The 15,732-nt window shown below is 41.2% G+C and overlaps 1 long non-coding RNA gene across 1 annotated transcript; it reads left to right on the top strand.

The window, feature by feature from the left end:
- Positions 1-4,112: 4,112 nt before the first annotated feature.
- On the top strand, positions 4,113-11,459 carry LOC135411901 (uncharacterized). Its single transcript, XR_010429376.1, has 4 exons — positions 4,113-4,712; positions 4,955-5,041; positions 5,219-5,316; positions 10,550-11,459. It is a non-coding gene; the product is annotated as an uncharacterized LOC135411901 (long non-coding RNA).
- Positions 11,460-15,732: the final 4,273 nt, after the last annotated feature.

Genomic DNA, 15,732 nt, shown 5'->3' with positions numbered 1-15,732 from the left:
CAACTCCACAGCTCACAGTATCCACCTTCTAGAGAAATTCCAGTAAAGCCTTATTATTAATTAAAATCTTTCTCTAAAGCAGAAAAGATTTTTCAGATCTCTTCTGCACATATCTTTAAATCATCCAGACCTTTCTCCACCTTCCCAGTCTGATCTTAAACTTAAGATGATTTATGGTGTTATTCTGGCTACAAATACTACAGCAATGAGCCAGGGCATGGATATTTTTCAAGGTGAAAACCAGAAAAGAATAATTAGATACATGATAAATCAATTATTTGAACAAAAACACCATCATGAATGAAGAAAGAAACAGAAGACAGTCCATCAGTCTTAGTGATTGACAGCAGAAGTAAGATATAGGTACAAACTATTTTTTTCTATTTTGTTTTCTTATGAGAATACAATATGCTTAAGCAATGTGTCATTATCTTTCAGTGATATACTGTAGCAAACCATCATGCAGAAGAGGAATCCATCAGCAAACAGGAAATTGGAAATAGCAACTAGGGAATATATTCTCTGTGTTTCAGATCAAATGTGATAGAAACACACGTGAGTAATAGAACTGGCCAAATACGTATTTTTACATTTTTGAAACAGCTGTTTTTCAGCTTGACCAGTATTCTTGCTTATGACCATTCACAAAAGCAAATGTTTGTCTGAACAGATACTCGGAGTATTACTGGTGTTCACGCAAATACTCTTCTTCACCCGTGAGCAACAGTAATATTTGTTATTCAACATCTGCACTTCTGCTTATATTGCTCTGATTCTTTGATTGGGAGGCAAAAGCAGGTTCTGGATGATACAGGTGGTCAGAGATGATGGTGAAGACACAAAGATGGTGTCACTGGACACTCATCTCTTCTAGGGAAATTGGCACAAGAAACATTTCCTGTGCATGGAAATAGAATTATATTTTTCAATCAGTCATAAAACCTGTGATATAAAGTTAGGTTAATAAAATGAAGGACAGATCAGAAGTTGAAGGATAAATCAATAACTCTAACATATCTATTGAACTGCTGTCTGTATAATAAGAGAGGGTTTTATTGGATTTTCAAAGGTAACTGAGATTTTTGCTCTCTGCAGCCAAGGCTAACATTCCTTATGGCAACGCTTTTGGCCAGGATTGGATACAGAGCTCTCAGTCACAGAAAGGAGACCTCCATCACTTGAGCTTAAGGACTAACTTCTTCTTTTATCAATGATGATGACAGCAGGCCCACTACAAGCTCTATCAGAAATTCAGTGCTGATTTTGGCCTGGGCAATTGAAGCTGACACTGCATCCAGTTGTTCTCCCCTCAGCAAACCTTCCTACTCTGCTGCAACTGGAGGACAGGGTAAACATCCTTAGTTCAATCACCAGAGCTTACAGCCTAGTAGTGTAGAATGGACTTCTTTAGTTATTTCAGCTAAGGTACCAGCCTGAAGTGGAACACCTGAGGCTCCGAGTGCTTGTATTCTTCTACTCTTGCCTCAAGAGCAGGCAGAAAGGGACCTGGGAGTTTGGACTGACAGGAAACTGAACATGAGCCAGCAGTGTGCCCAGGTGGCCAAGAAGGCCAATGACATCCTGGCCTGTATCAGGAACAGTATGGCAAACAGGTCCAGGGCAGTGATTCTTCCCCTATACTCAGCACTAGTGAGGCCACACCTGGAATACTGTGTCCAGTTCTGGGCCCCTCAGTTCAGGAAGGATATTGAGGTGCTGGAGCAGGTCCAGAGAAGAGCAACAAGGCTGGTGAAGGGACTCCAACACAAGTCCTATGAGGAGAGGCTGAGGGAGCTGGATTTGTTTAGCCTGGAGAAGAGAAGGCTCAGAGGAGACCTCATCACTCTCTACAACTCCCTGAAAGGAGGTTGTAGACAGGTGGGGGTTGGTCTCTCCTCCCAGGCAGCTATCAGTAAGACAGGAGGGCATGGTCTTAAGCTCTGCCAGGAGAGGTTTAGGTTGGATATTAGGAAGAAAAGCTTTAATGAGAGGGTAATCAGGCATTGGAACAGGCTGCTCAGGGAAGTGATGGATTCTCCGTCCCTGGAGGTTTTTAACATGAGATTGGATGTGGCACTTAGTGCCATGATCTAGTAACCACAGCAGTAGTGGATTAACGGTTGGACTTGATGATCTCAGAGGTTCCTTCAAATCCGACTGATTCTATGATTCCATGATTCTAAGAAGAAGAGTCTGCAGCCAAGGGGCAAAAAAGGTGACAGCTACAGGTAATAGCTTATCTCCATCATGGCTTACTTTAGCAGGAGACGTGACAGGCCCTGCTCTTTTGTTACTTCTTGCTCCCTTTGATCCCCCAGTGAGTCCCCAGGGGTCATGGAATTAAGTGGAGTAGCTAAAATTGCTTTCACCTTAAACCAAATTATACAAAAGGTGAGAGGACATAGCAGTTGAGCAAAGGATGGCTGAAAGCTCCCAGCTTGGTACAGTCAGTCTCACAATACATTTGAGCAGCCATCTGCAATATGGGATAGATATATTGATGCATCAAGCACAACATGAAATATTAATGCACCTGGAAAGAGCAGGCAATGACTGACAGGGAATGTAGCAAACAGTGCTGGTCATTTCTGCCCCAGAAAGAGGATCTCAACCTGTAAAAGGCACAAAGAGCAGCTACTGCAGGGTGAGGAACTGTGGAAAGTCTTCATAGGAGAAGACCCTAAAACTGCTTGCCTTGCTTACACTAGAAGAATGAATGCTGAGAGAACAGGTGTCTGCTTCATATAAATGCATGTTTGTAAACATCAAGGAGGCAGGAGGGCAGTTTATGTGAAAGAAAAAGTACAAACTGATCACAAAGAAATGTAGCCTGAAAATTAAAAGATTGTTGCAAACTGCAAACCCATAGACATCAGCAGTGTGCTCAGCCTCTCTAGCTGCTTGTGCTTCAGATACCAGTGTGCAACTGGGCACTGGGGGCAGTTCTGGGGTCCAGAATCAACATGATTATCTTTAGGTTTCTGGGAAGACTCCAAAGCTTATAATGTGTGTGAGCAATGCCATATCACTGGGGGATACCTGTTCTTATAAGGTCCTTTTAAAGTCTCTTTCACAGCCCTGCTTTTTGGCAAACGCTCTGTGCCAAACTTACAGTAACCCAGCAGATGCCTCATAACATTTTCCAGTGTACTCAGAAGTTTAAGACTATGGTTAAGAACGAAGCAGTGGGGTGGCAAATTTGGCTCTGACATTACTGCAGAATTAGGGTCTCCAAATTGGTATCAGCGTAATCACCCCAGATTAGCATCAGTGGAAAATAAACAAAATTCTGCAGGTGTACAGCTGCAATTCTTTCACTTACTGTCAGGCAAGAAATACATGCAAGCATCAACTTACAAGTACATCATATGCCAAATTATGTTCTCTGTAGCACTTCAGTGACTTCAGTGGACCACAAAGCAGGGTACCTCAAAATAATGTTTTTTCCTGAATTTGATCTTGAATAAGAAGTTATTTATAGCTATCAAAAGGGATATCCCTCAGCTTTAGAAATTCCTGACCAACAGCACTTTGGCAAAGTCTGCTTGTCTTATAACCATTCCCTTATGAAGGATTTAATTCCAGTTTTTAAGTTATCCCATGTATCTATAGGTAGGAGTTTACTTAGAATCTGCAGCACTCACCTGTCATTTTAATGGCCTACTTTTCAAATGCAAAACTAAAAATTAAAAAGAGCTAAATTTTCCAGTAATAAGCTTAGTTTTCCCAAATGGTATTATGATAGGTAGAATTTTGTAATGGAATTAACAATACCTTATTGAGCACAGACATTGAAATTTACATTTTCATTTATAGAAAGATTTGCTGAAGAACCCTAATTTAAGGAGGGAGCTTGCTGTACAGAACTTGTAAGTAACTAAGGTACAGTAAGCCGATGAAATCATGCTCTAGAACTGGCCAAATTGAGTACTGAAGCTGGTATACTGATAAACCACAATATTAATACATTGGAATGATCCATTAATATACTCCACAACCTAAGCAAAAAGTCTTCAAAGCTCTATATAGTTCACTGATGTAAATAAAGTGGCTGTTTGTAAAGATAACAAAATATGGCAGAATTACACCTCTTATTTAACAGCATTGTGTTTTGCAATTTTGTTCTCCAAGAAATTCTGTTTTGTTAATTTTGAACCGGTCTCAGAGCCAGAAGGTCCAAGTTGTTCTGCTGTCCTTGACAGGAAAACTGTCATTTCACTTCTTATGAATACTCTTTGCAAGTGGCCACCTTTCCTCCACCTTCAAAGAAAGGCTGCCAGCCTTATTCCATGAATATACTCGCCTTGATGCCTGCATATATAATTGTTGGCTATTCAGAGACATTCAAAAGAAACAAGCAAATTTCTGCAGAATGGTAAAATGATTTAAAGAGAAATGGCAGATCCATAAAACCAGGCTTAACCCGTAGTTGGTGTGGTAGTTTTAGTCTAGGCCTTCCTTGGTGACCAGTTTGTAAACAAGGAAGTGGCCATATACCCAGTATTCCCTATGATTTTTACGTAAGCCAGGGTATAAAGAAGAAGGGAAGAGAGGCCTTTGCTCTCTTCCCTTCCGGTGGTTCCGGAGGCGCAGGTTCCCTGCAGTCTGTTCTGCTGTGTGGGGGACTGAGGCCTGATGAGGCCTTGGAGACCTTGGGAGGCGGAGGGTGCCAGCAGTTGTTCAACGTGATTTCTGCTGTCCCAAGGAAAGCAGTAAGATATTCTTTTGCTAATTCTTTCGTTTGCTAGATCCTGAGTTTTTGATTGTGCATATCTGTTTTGGTTTTGTCCTTTTTTTTGTCCCTTTTTCCCCCCTTCCCTTTCCCTTTCCCTTTTGGGATTGTGTATAGTATTTCAACTGTATATAACTGTATTATAGGTAAAGACATATATATTTTAATATAGTTCGGCTAGTCTGGATTTTTCATAGTTTTTTCTCTTTTGCTCTTTGCCAGAGGTTTTGTGCTGGATCTTGGGGACTTGGCAGGGAGCCAAACAAAAACAGACAGTTGGTTACTATAGTTAATATTGCTGTTATCCAGGTAAGATGCTGTTCAATAAACCTCCTATCTGTGCAGTAACTTGCAGGGCCAAATACTAAAAAAAGCAGTAAAAACTATTTGAAAATGTTATTCAGGCGCTGAATGTTTTAAAACTGCCTTTCTGGGCAGCATGGTAATACTGTACTGAAAAGTTGCATTATTCCTTTGCTTTAAAAGGAAAGTAGGAAGTCAGAAGTAATCCCAGGACTGCAAGTGACTTTTTCAACTGGCACCTGCACTAAATTCTTCTCAAGTCTCTTACCAGATGTGCAAAGGTAAGCAGCATCTCAGGAGAGAATATTTCTACAGGCAAAAAAAGGGAAAAGACAAAAAAGAGTTCATTTTGTGGAATACATTCTACCATTCTTTCAAGGTGCATTTTCATGTCTTCTTTAAAAGCCTGTGGGTTCAGTATTGCTGTGCAATGTACTGCAAGTCTCTGCATGGTAGTTCCACACAGTGAGTGCCAGTGAAACTAAAACTAGATTCTGCATCATCTGGTTTGAAAGGGGATAAGATATGCATTTTCCACCATTTAAAATTATTTCCTACCATATTTTCCAGCATGTTTACCATCATATTTCCCTTTTTGATCACAAAGGAACAATGTGCATCTCAGGGCCAGACCCTTAGCTGAGCTAGTCATTCAGCAGTAAATATTGGCAAGTGTTGACATTTGAAGTGCCACTGCTGGAGCAGTTATTTGACCAAGAGAGGTGAAACTTAACACTTTGTACTTGGTGCTATAGCTCAGGAACCTTCCAATTATTTTAATCCCTGTGAGTCTGCACTTCTTTGGAAGCAGTTTGCTCTGAGTTGATCTCATCTGCACACCTGCTATTACTGTCCTTGAACATAATCTGTAGCCCACTCCTGTTCTCCAATAGCCCTGAGGCATTTCTTCTTTGCTTGGCTCAGCAAAAGGCTTCTCCCCTTCTTCACCCATTAGTTATTTCAGCAGTCCCCACTAGGTCCGCATTCCTCAAGTTATTCCCCTCCTCCTGAGGATCTTCTCTCAAAGCAGAGGATATTGAAACAACATTGATGCTATGTGTGTGACCTTGTTTAAGATCTCTGCCCTCTGGCTCTTTGCCTCTGAGAAAGGAACCTGTCATACTCTTTGAAGGTTAATTAATATTTGCACAGTACTTTGTCCTTCACTAGCACACTGTGAGTGCCAAGTAGTATTAAATAGTGGGGATTCCAGCCCTGGTGAGGTACAAAGTAAACATCTGTTAGATCTTTTCCAGATATGAAATGTTAAGTCTCTCTTTTATCTAGTGAACTGAAGTGCCCTCTTAAAACTCCGCTCTCTCCTAGGAGAAAACCCAAATGTCTCAGCTAGCTACCAGCACTGAGGTGCCTGACATCTGCAAATGCAATATTGATGTTTACCTGTTTCTTCAAGCACTTCTGGAGCTGACACCAGAATTACTTATCTAATGACTGCTTGGCAGTGGCAAAGAGATGACAAGCCCCTCATTAGCTCCATTCCTTGTGATTGGTGTCAGCATCCAAACCCAGGGGTGTTTGGAGGACTGGAGGACTACATCTTTATTAGGGATTGCTACAGCACTGCAGCCACTGTAAGGGAATTACACTCCCAAAAGAAACACGAATTCAGACTTGCCTCCTCCTTCTTACACATTTCCTACTTATTAACTTTGGCTCTCTGCTCCAAGCAGGCTGGCCTCTCTCCATCCCATTATGAGCAGCCTTGTTCTCCCTCTGAATTTCATGGAAACCCTGGACACCTGCAATGGTGGAAAAGCCAAAAGACACTGTGCTGCCATAAGATGTTGTAATCGAGCCAGAACATTTTCTGCTTCTGTGCTTGCATTTACACAGCTAGCCTGTCTCACACCCACAGCCTAGCTGGATAACTCACCCTTGGAGCCACACAATGCCTGGAAGGTGAGCAGGGTTAGAAGACCTCATGCTGTGGGAATCAGCTCCTAGTCATGCATCTTTGTTCAGCCTGGTTGTACCTTGTAAGCAGCAGTAGGAAATGGCAGGCGTGTGTTAGTGTCTGGCTGAATAACACAGCCACAGACCATCAGAGGATTTTTCCCCAGGAAGGCAGAACTGACGGTGGCAGTTGTGTTTGCTCAAATGCTTGGAGAAAGCTGGCATTAATTTTGGACAGGAGCCCAGAGAGAATCTTTTTAATGGGTTGTAACTTGCAATATGTTTGATCTGTGGATGAAAGCATATCCTTTACAGGGAGTAATTGTTAACAATTTTTTTCAAATAGAGGTGTTTTTTCAGTAGAGTCTGTCAAAAATCTGGGACCTTCCAACCTCTGAAGCTTTGAGCCTCATTATCAAGGGGAGATTTACTGAACTGCCTCGTCAAGAACAGAGGTCAGCCTACAATTCTCCCAGGAATTATATTCAATCATCTCTACCACCTTTCAGTTTTAAACTTGGCTGTTGTCCTGGAGTAATTCTCCTTTCTTCTCCCTCTCACATCTTCTAAATCCTCAGTCCAAGCAAATTTAAGCAAATTTTATGATTCAAAGGAAAGCAACTGTCTAATCAACTTGGAGGTCACTGGGCAGCTCTACACAAAACTGTCTGTCTGACGCAGCTTTGCATGATCCTTTTTACTTGATGAACTCTATTAGGTGGTTTTGGGGCTTGCCAGGGCTGCTGCTTTGTACAAGTTTGTGGCACTGATACTTGCAGCTGGAGTCCACCAGCTCAGAGGTTTAATGGGAGTTCAGGGTCATAGGTCAGTCTTGGCTGTGATCTTGTAGCAGGGATAGTCCCAAGGAGTCTGGTCTCACAGGCAGAGAGAACCATCTTGTTCTTGCCCTGGACCCATCTCTCTGCCTTTGAGTGCATGGGAAGCCTCTCAAACCATCAGAAGCGCAGCTGTGCTGGTACAGGCCTGTATGTTTGCTTTAGTGGATGAAATTACAGCGTTGCATTATCTTCTCTAATTTTTAAGCTTCTCAGGTAGAAATATCTGCTGGAGATGGTATTGTGCAAGCTGTTTCTCCTTTGCTGTTCTTTCTTGGTAAGATCAGCAAAAAATCCATTTTGTGTACATTTTTTGCTAATTGTTACACAGTGTCGATATACCTCTTTCTTGTGTTTTGTTCCTCCACCTTCATCTGTGCCCCCAAGAGATCTGTATGTGTTTGACAGACAGCCAGAAGAGCTGCACACAACAAAGCAGCTATATGCAGCATAGAGACCACCAGAGAAAACAAGAGAATAGATTTACATTCGCCTCTATTTTAAACAGAATTTCCTTAAAATAAATGAGTGTTCATACAGATGCACTGCCAAGATGTAAAACATCTGCAATGCATCCAGTCTTTCTCTGTTTTACTAAGTGGGAACATCCATTTCTGACTCTAGGTGATAATATATCTTAGCCCTTGACCAGGTTTATCCTGAGTCATTTGTTTTTATTGTTTGCATAGATAAAGTGAAAAGCACTTGAATAAAAGAACACAGGACAGTTCTCTTCAAAATAAAGTTTTGGGTCTGTCCTCTTGTCTACAGCAGCTTTTCCTAGGATTTACCCCTTTTCCCTGAACCAGACATCAGCACCACACATTTTTGAGCTTAGTAGTTTCAATGACCCACATTTGTGTGTAGTACAAGGATACTTACTAATCTAGAGACTTTGCTAATGACAAACAATTATTTTCTTATCCTGCACATAAACACACCCACCCATCCAAGAAAACATATTGAAAAGGATGACTATCCTGATAGATCCACAAATTGCATGGACAAGCAGCCAGTAGAAAAAACCACAAACAAATCCAGAGTAAGATCTTGGTCTATAATATAATTTCATTTGTAAATGTTGAAGTCATTGACTACTTTCTAATAATTCTGTTTGATAGGGTAGTATCTGGCAAGAGTCTTTGAATAAGAACAGTCTGACCCTGTTAACTTGCTATGAAAATTGAGAACAAATGCTTTACTTGCTTGGTGGTGCTTTAGATAAAAGATTTTGGCCACTGAATAAAAAACATTCCTTGTGTGCATGTTAGTTCATATTTGACTTTGGATGCAGAAACCTGAACCTGGTGGAGCTCCTCATACGCAAAACAGTTAACAGTCTTTCATGAATCCACATGTACACAAAGACTCAGACAGCTCCCATTTGGAAAAAAAAAAAAAAAGATATAGGAATCCTGTTTTTAAGGGTCCTTTATTCTCATTTGTTAAAAGTCAGTGAGACAGGAAGAGGACACATTCATCTGGAAATCAACTTGCTGGCAATCTCTACTATGAAGATGAAAACCAGCATGATTTACATTAAATTTTATTCCCTGAGGAGCAACAAGACCTATTCTGTGGACTTGCTGCAGGAGCCTGATGGACACCTAATGCAGCACTGACCTAAATTCATCTGTTTTCCACCTCCACTTTATTTTCGGTGGAGCATGACCCATGTTTAACTGTGCTACCCATACAGTGCCTTATTTGGAACTTTGTCTTATATGTTACTGTGCATTGTAATCCATAGCTAGACACGCGTAAGTGATTTCATTGTTATCACTGATGATGATACAAAGATCTTCTGCCAAAATCCCACAAAAGTAAGGTTATGGTCAAAATCAGAGGTTAAATCTGTGGCAGCTTTTTTGTATTTCAGAATGACTTTGTTCCTCAGCTGAAAGGATGAGCTCTTTCTATTTTGCTTTTTATTTTAAAAAAGAACCTATGAGAGAAACAAGATGTATCCTCCAATGTTTTGTACCCCTGCAGAACTGACCTTGCTTTTACTCTACAAATGAGCACAATCAAGTAGCTCTTCTGCAGCATATCAGAAAACTCCTGGCAGACAGTGAAGATACTTGTACTCTTTATGCCAGTAATGCCGTACCAGGGTCAGCCCCTGAGGTTGTTAGAAAAGTGATAGTTTCTCCTTTTTCTTTCCATGACTTTTGGCCTCTGCTTTGTTTTTCATTCCACTTTGCATTTTTGCCCATTACCACAAGAAACCCCACTGACTGAAAAATTGTGTCAACAGGGTGTAGGCTATTGTAACGTCTGTTAACTAGCCAGGTCGTGTATATAATAAATATGTTTATGCTCATAGGTGTTGTATATTGTAAAAAAAAAAATTCATGTTCAACTTTTCTATTTTATAGTGTAATGCAAGAGCTATTTTTACATAAAGGAATTGAAAGCCAAAATCTGGTTTTTATTGTTATTCGTAAAAAACAAAAACCTTTGCAATGTAACTGAAGTTGGTGAAACAGAGCTCAGGTGATTGCAATCATTCAAGCTCCACATATAAATGTATCTCCATCAATGTCCTTAAACTTCGTCTAAATATTTAGACCATATATTTACCCCATTGAAGTTAGTTGCACGCTCCAACAGGGCTGACATTTCCATTTGGGTCTCCCTCAGGTCCTAATTTCTTCTTCCCTCTCTAATGTCCTCCCACGTCTTTCTCCATTGAGTGATCTCAAGGAAAGTCTACAACTTAGTTTTTTTCCTCTTCTATGACCACTTTTTTCTTTATATATAGTTGTAGCAGATTATCAAGTGGTATTGAGTCATGACTTAAAGCTCCTCACCTTGGAAGACTTTTTTCTGCTGAGAAGAAATCACTTCTCTCCATCACAGCATCCAAGGATATGGAATGTGTCCTTTGAACCATTTCTGTGAGAGTGCCTCAGGCACCAATAGCAAAGAGACAGGTAAGTAGCAAAAATCACAGCATCGTTTCCAAACCCTTTGTATGAAATGACTCATGTTCAGCTGAAGCTGACTCGTTACCATCTGTCTCCCTGATCGTGCTTTTCTACTTTGTTGTGTGTGATATAAAGGCTTGAATCAATAAAAATACTTAACTGCTGAGCTACTTTAAAACTGGTTTTTTCTTCGTGTCTCTTGACACAATACTGGCACTCAGCAATGAGAAGAATACAACATCTCTCACTCTCTACAACTACCTGAAAGGAGGTTGTAGCCAGGTGGGTGTTGGTCTCTTCTCCCAGGCAACCAACAGTAGGACAAGAGGGCATGGTCTTAAACTCTGCCAGGGGAGGTTTAGGTTGGATATTAGGAAGAAATATTTTACAGAGTAATCAGACATTGGTATGGGCTGCACAGGGAGATGGTGGATTCACTGTGCCTGGAGGTTCTTAAGATGAGACTGGATGTGGCACTTAGTGCTATGGTCTGGTAACCACGACGGTGTTGGATTAAGGGTTGGACTTGATGAGCTTGGAGGTCTTTTCCAACTTGGTTGATTCTATGTTTCTATGATATGATTCTATCTATACTGTTTGACATAAATTACACCTTTACTGTCACAGTAGCTTCTGCATGGCATACATTATGCATCTGCTTATTTAGCTCAGCCCTGAGTTTGTATCCAGATCTGGAGCTTGCTCACCCAGTCTTCTCTCTGGCTTGTGTTTCAGCCTACTCTTACAGACTACATAGACAAAACTGGCTTGAGCTGGCTCTGCCTCAGCTCTCAGCAAGGCTCACAAGCTCCTTCAGACCTTAATGCCTCAAACCACCAAATTCTCATTGGCATCCCCCTGCAGCTTCCACTGGTATCAAGTCTGCAAAGCTGCTCTCCCATTTCTAGCACTGTATCAGATAGTTTGAAGATCTTATGCTTACAACCTCTAATTGAGTGAAGGACTACCCAGCAATCAACATAACTTTGCAAATGGAAAAAACCAAAAATAATCCAGGTGTCAGCCAGCAGAGCTGAAATCCGGCTGAGAAACATATTAAGGAGTGTAGCTGAATAGCAAAAAAAAACCTGAAAACAAAGCCGAAATAAAGCAGCTCAGGAACCTACATCCATCTTGATGAACTCTTGCAAAGCCAGTAACTAGCTGTGATTTGGGGTTTGGGGAGAGCTGTGTGTGAATGTGCTTCTGCTCACTCTCCTGGGTAGAAAAGGCTGTTTGTGTTCCTGTGTATCAAGGACCAGACATTAGGACAGCCTGACCCAAACAAACCTTTCTGCTCATCTCTCTCTGGGCTTTTCAAGCCCTCTGGCCCCTTCTGTTTGCTCACAGCCCATCAGACTCAGAGGTGCAAAATGAACTTAGGTGATTTCTGTATTGAATCTAAGCCAAGAGGAATTCCAGGTGGTCCCAGTCCAACCCGGCTGGTGGCTGAGTGTTTTAAAGTGCTACATTAAAGACATGGCCTCTCTCCTGGATCTTTTTATGGCATCATATAACATTAAATGGGTCTTTAGTAAATGAGCAGAAGCCATACTCTCAAATATCTGCTCTGGTTTCCAGAGAGGGATCTGAACAAGCAGGCATTCCCCAAACTTCTCATCACTCACTGAAGACTAGAAATAAGTACAGCAGGGACATACTAATAACATATCATCTCATGCAGCAGAGTCTGATCAGCATCTCTCCCTGCCTCCATCCCTTGCTTGATGGTACTCTCTCCCACTTGTGTCTTCAGCAGATTCACTAACAGCCAGGACAAGGACCAAATAGCTAGGCTGGTTGATTAGGGACTCCACTACTGAAGATACCTCCCTATGAGCCTGGAGGATTCCCAAAGGGAGACGAGAGCACTGGTACTCTCCTGCAGGGATTTTCTTCAATAATATCAACCCCCAGAAGAGGCTTCTTCCACTCAGTCTTCCCACTTTAATAATTAGTAAATTGGGCAGTATCACTTGGTGGAAATACTCCCTGTTATCCTCTGCATGCCCTGGAGCAGTACTCTGGGAAACCGTGCTGAGGACTGAAAGACTGCCTGGCCTTTGTGAGTGCCCAAGCTGGCAGTAGCACAGTGCCATGCAGCACACCAGCTCACCTGTGTGTAGCTTGATTCCAAGGTAGGATGTAAAGATGATACAGTACATTCATATAAGGACACAGGAGAGTGCAACAATGAAGCAAGGCTACAAAAAATATATATATAAAAAAGGAAACACATTGTCAAAATTAAAGACATTTTAAAAAGTGGCAGCATTCCTTAGTTGTTTCAGTACTTTAGCTGTGATGGGAGGCTCTCTAATTGGTTTTTATGGCTCACCCCAGGCAAACAGCTCTCAGAAAGGCTTTTAGAGCAACAATATTTTTTTCTTGTGTTAAGATGGATAGCAGATACAGATCAAGTGCTCTAGGAAAATTGCCTTGCATAAAGCTGAGCAACCCCTCCAGCTTTTGTCTTCTTGCAGGTGTGTCAATCCTCTCTTGTGACGATGCCCTACAGCATTACGTGATGCTAAGGCTGGGGATCAGCCCATTTTGTTCATAAATGATTTTAACATACATTTTGATGTGTATTTGAATTAACCTAATTCTGGTTTTTTATGTTCTTTAAGATGAAATTCACTACAAAGCTATTAATTAAATGCATCTTTTCATAATATAATGAAAATTAGCCTACTTTTAACATCTAGTAGCTTAAACACAATAGTTATGAGTGATAAAACTGAGATGTAGGGTGTTTGAATTAGCTGGCATGTCTGCTGTTAACTCTAAAGAAAACTTTACAGGCTGCTACCTCTAGATCATTTATGACTGAAGAAAATACATGGACACTCAAGAGGCTTATAAGTGGGGTTGCATGTAGTGGGCAGGAGCAGAGAGGTGATTCAGGGTGGTCAGCAGAACAGGTCCTTGTACTCTCCTACAGATATCACCTCGTGACTAAGGATGGTGCATCACCCCAAGGTGCAGCAATTGTTTGTAATCTGCTGACAGCAACCATTTCATTGCAGAGGAGCAGGGAGAGCCATGGAGACTGTGGCTGGAGTCTTTCCTGCTGCAAATCAGCACTAAGGCCCTGGGTACTAACCCCTCAGCCCTTCACCTGGAGGGTCTGAGAAAGCCCTTGTTTCTTCCTTTGATGTGATACAGCCGGAGTAGTCAGAGCAAAGGAGCTGTTTGACATGGCACAGCTGCACAAAGGTCTCATTTTCCCTAGCTACCCCGTTAACAGCTTGATTGGAGGGTTTTGCTCTACCCAGCAGCTAAGCATGCAAGGTTTACAAATAGCTTTCCCTTACCGCTGAGTTTTAATCTCTGCTGCAGCAAAGTCCCCAGATAGGTCCCCAGGTAGCTACTGTGCATTATTCCCAGAGCTGCTCATTCCTGTCATCATTCACTTTGATGGCCCCAGCACACAGAAACAGAAATTACTAGAAACTTTTGTATCAAATCCAGTGCCATCAGGAGCTTTCCACACACTGTAGAAAAACCCAGGTTGGTATAGGAAGCTCCTCATTGCTACAGGCAAATGGGAAGGCCTGAGTGATGGCAGTGCCCCTCCTTACCATGAACCAGTTTTGTGCTGCCGCCATACAGGTGAGCTAAAGGTTGACAGAGGCTGACTACCTGCTTATTTTGTTTTTCTGATTAGTGCAAGTGGCAGTGATGGTGTCAACTTATCCTGCCATAGGCAGAATGCTGCAGACCTACTTTCAAGTTTTACAAGGGTGATTCAGGCATCCAAAGAGCAGTGGGGAGCAGAGGCAATAATAGAAGTGAAGTCTGCCTTTATTTCTGCTTCAAAACTATTAGACTGAAGAGCAAAGCATGATCTAAATGACTGGTACTTACATGGGAATGTGATGAGATCTTGAAACCCATCATAGAAGGATTTTCCAGTAGTGATTTGTCAATAAGCAAGACCTTGAACGTAGTGAAGGTGACTGACATCTACAGTGGAGGAAGAAGGGAAGAAAAGAGGTTTGGAGTATGACTGTGATAACCTGAAATGAGATCACCAAGGGATGGCAGAGGGGAGGATAGGGTTTTTCAGCAGACACTGGAACAACTACGTGCTCCCGAGCATGATATAAACCCGCCTGCAAGAAGTCAGGTGTCAAGGACATGGTGACACTTTCAACACTTGACTTTTTTACTCTTGAAACCACAAAAAAGGTAAAATTTATTACACAGCAGCTGTGAATGTTTTAAAAGTACCTGTGAAATCAAGAAGAGAAAACATGAAACAACGCCTCTGTATATTTGTTTCCACCAGTTTCCATATGGTGGGAGGACTATTCAAGGAGATCTTCCAGCTTTCTTCCATGATTATTCCATAGTGTAAAATATGAATATTGTGTAGAGGAGGTTAGAGAAAAGAATTTTCTTCTGTTTCGTAGGTTTAAAAACTTTTTTTCTGACAGTTGTTCTTTTATCTTCAAAGAAAAAAAAAATGTTTACTGAATTATGCCAGGTGTCTAATTAAAAATTATTTTAGAGAAAATACAGATCCTTAATAGCATATTGAACTGTTAAGACAACAACTTCTACAATGAAAAAACTTTGAAAACTTTTTTTAACAAGGAAGCCATAAACAGGGTTTGTGTGCAAAATTAATAAACTTATGTAGAGATTACAAATTCCACAGGGACTCTCAGCTACCACTGGAAGGAAAAAAATTGAGCCTAGGATACAGCTATCCCCTCCCTTCCTTTGTTCCATTTCTGAGTTTTCATGCATTAAGGCTATTTTGAGTTCCATAAACAAACAGAAGAAACAAATCACAAACAATATCCCTAATAAAAATCTTCTCTCCACAGTGACAACAGGAGTTATGTAAGACACTTAAATAATGTAACTCTTAAATGTGAGAATTGAAAATGTCAGGCAGTTACCATTAGAAGAAGAAATAAGCAATGTGAATTTCAATATTTTTCTGGAAGTGTCAGCAAATCAGAAAATAAGAACCACTCAGCTCATACTCATAAAGCTTAGAAAT

The sequence above is a fragment of the Pseudopipra pipra genome, chromosome 3 (genome assembly GCF_036250125.1).
Source record: "Pseudopipra pipra isolate bDixPip1 chromosome 3, bDixPip1.hap1, whole genome shotgun sequence".
Lineage (NCBI taxonomy): Eukaryota > Metazoa > Chordata > Aves > Passeriformes > Pipridae > Pseudopipra > Pseudopipra pipra.
This window is presented reverse-complemented; position numbering and strand designations above follow the sequence as displayed.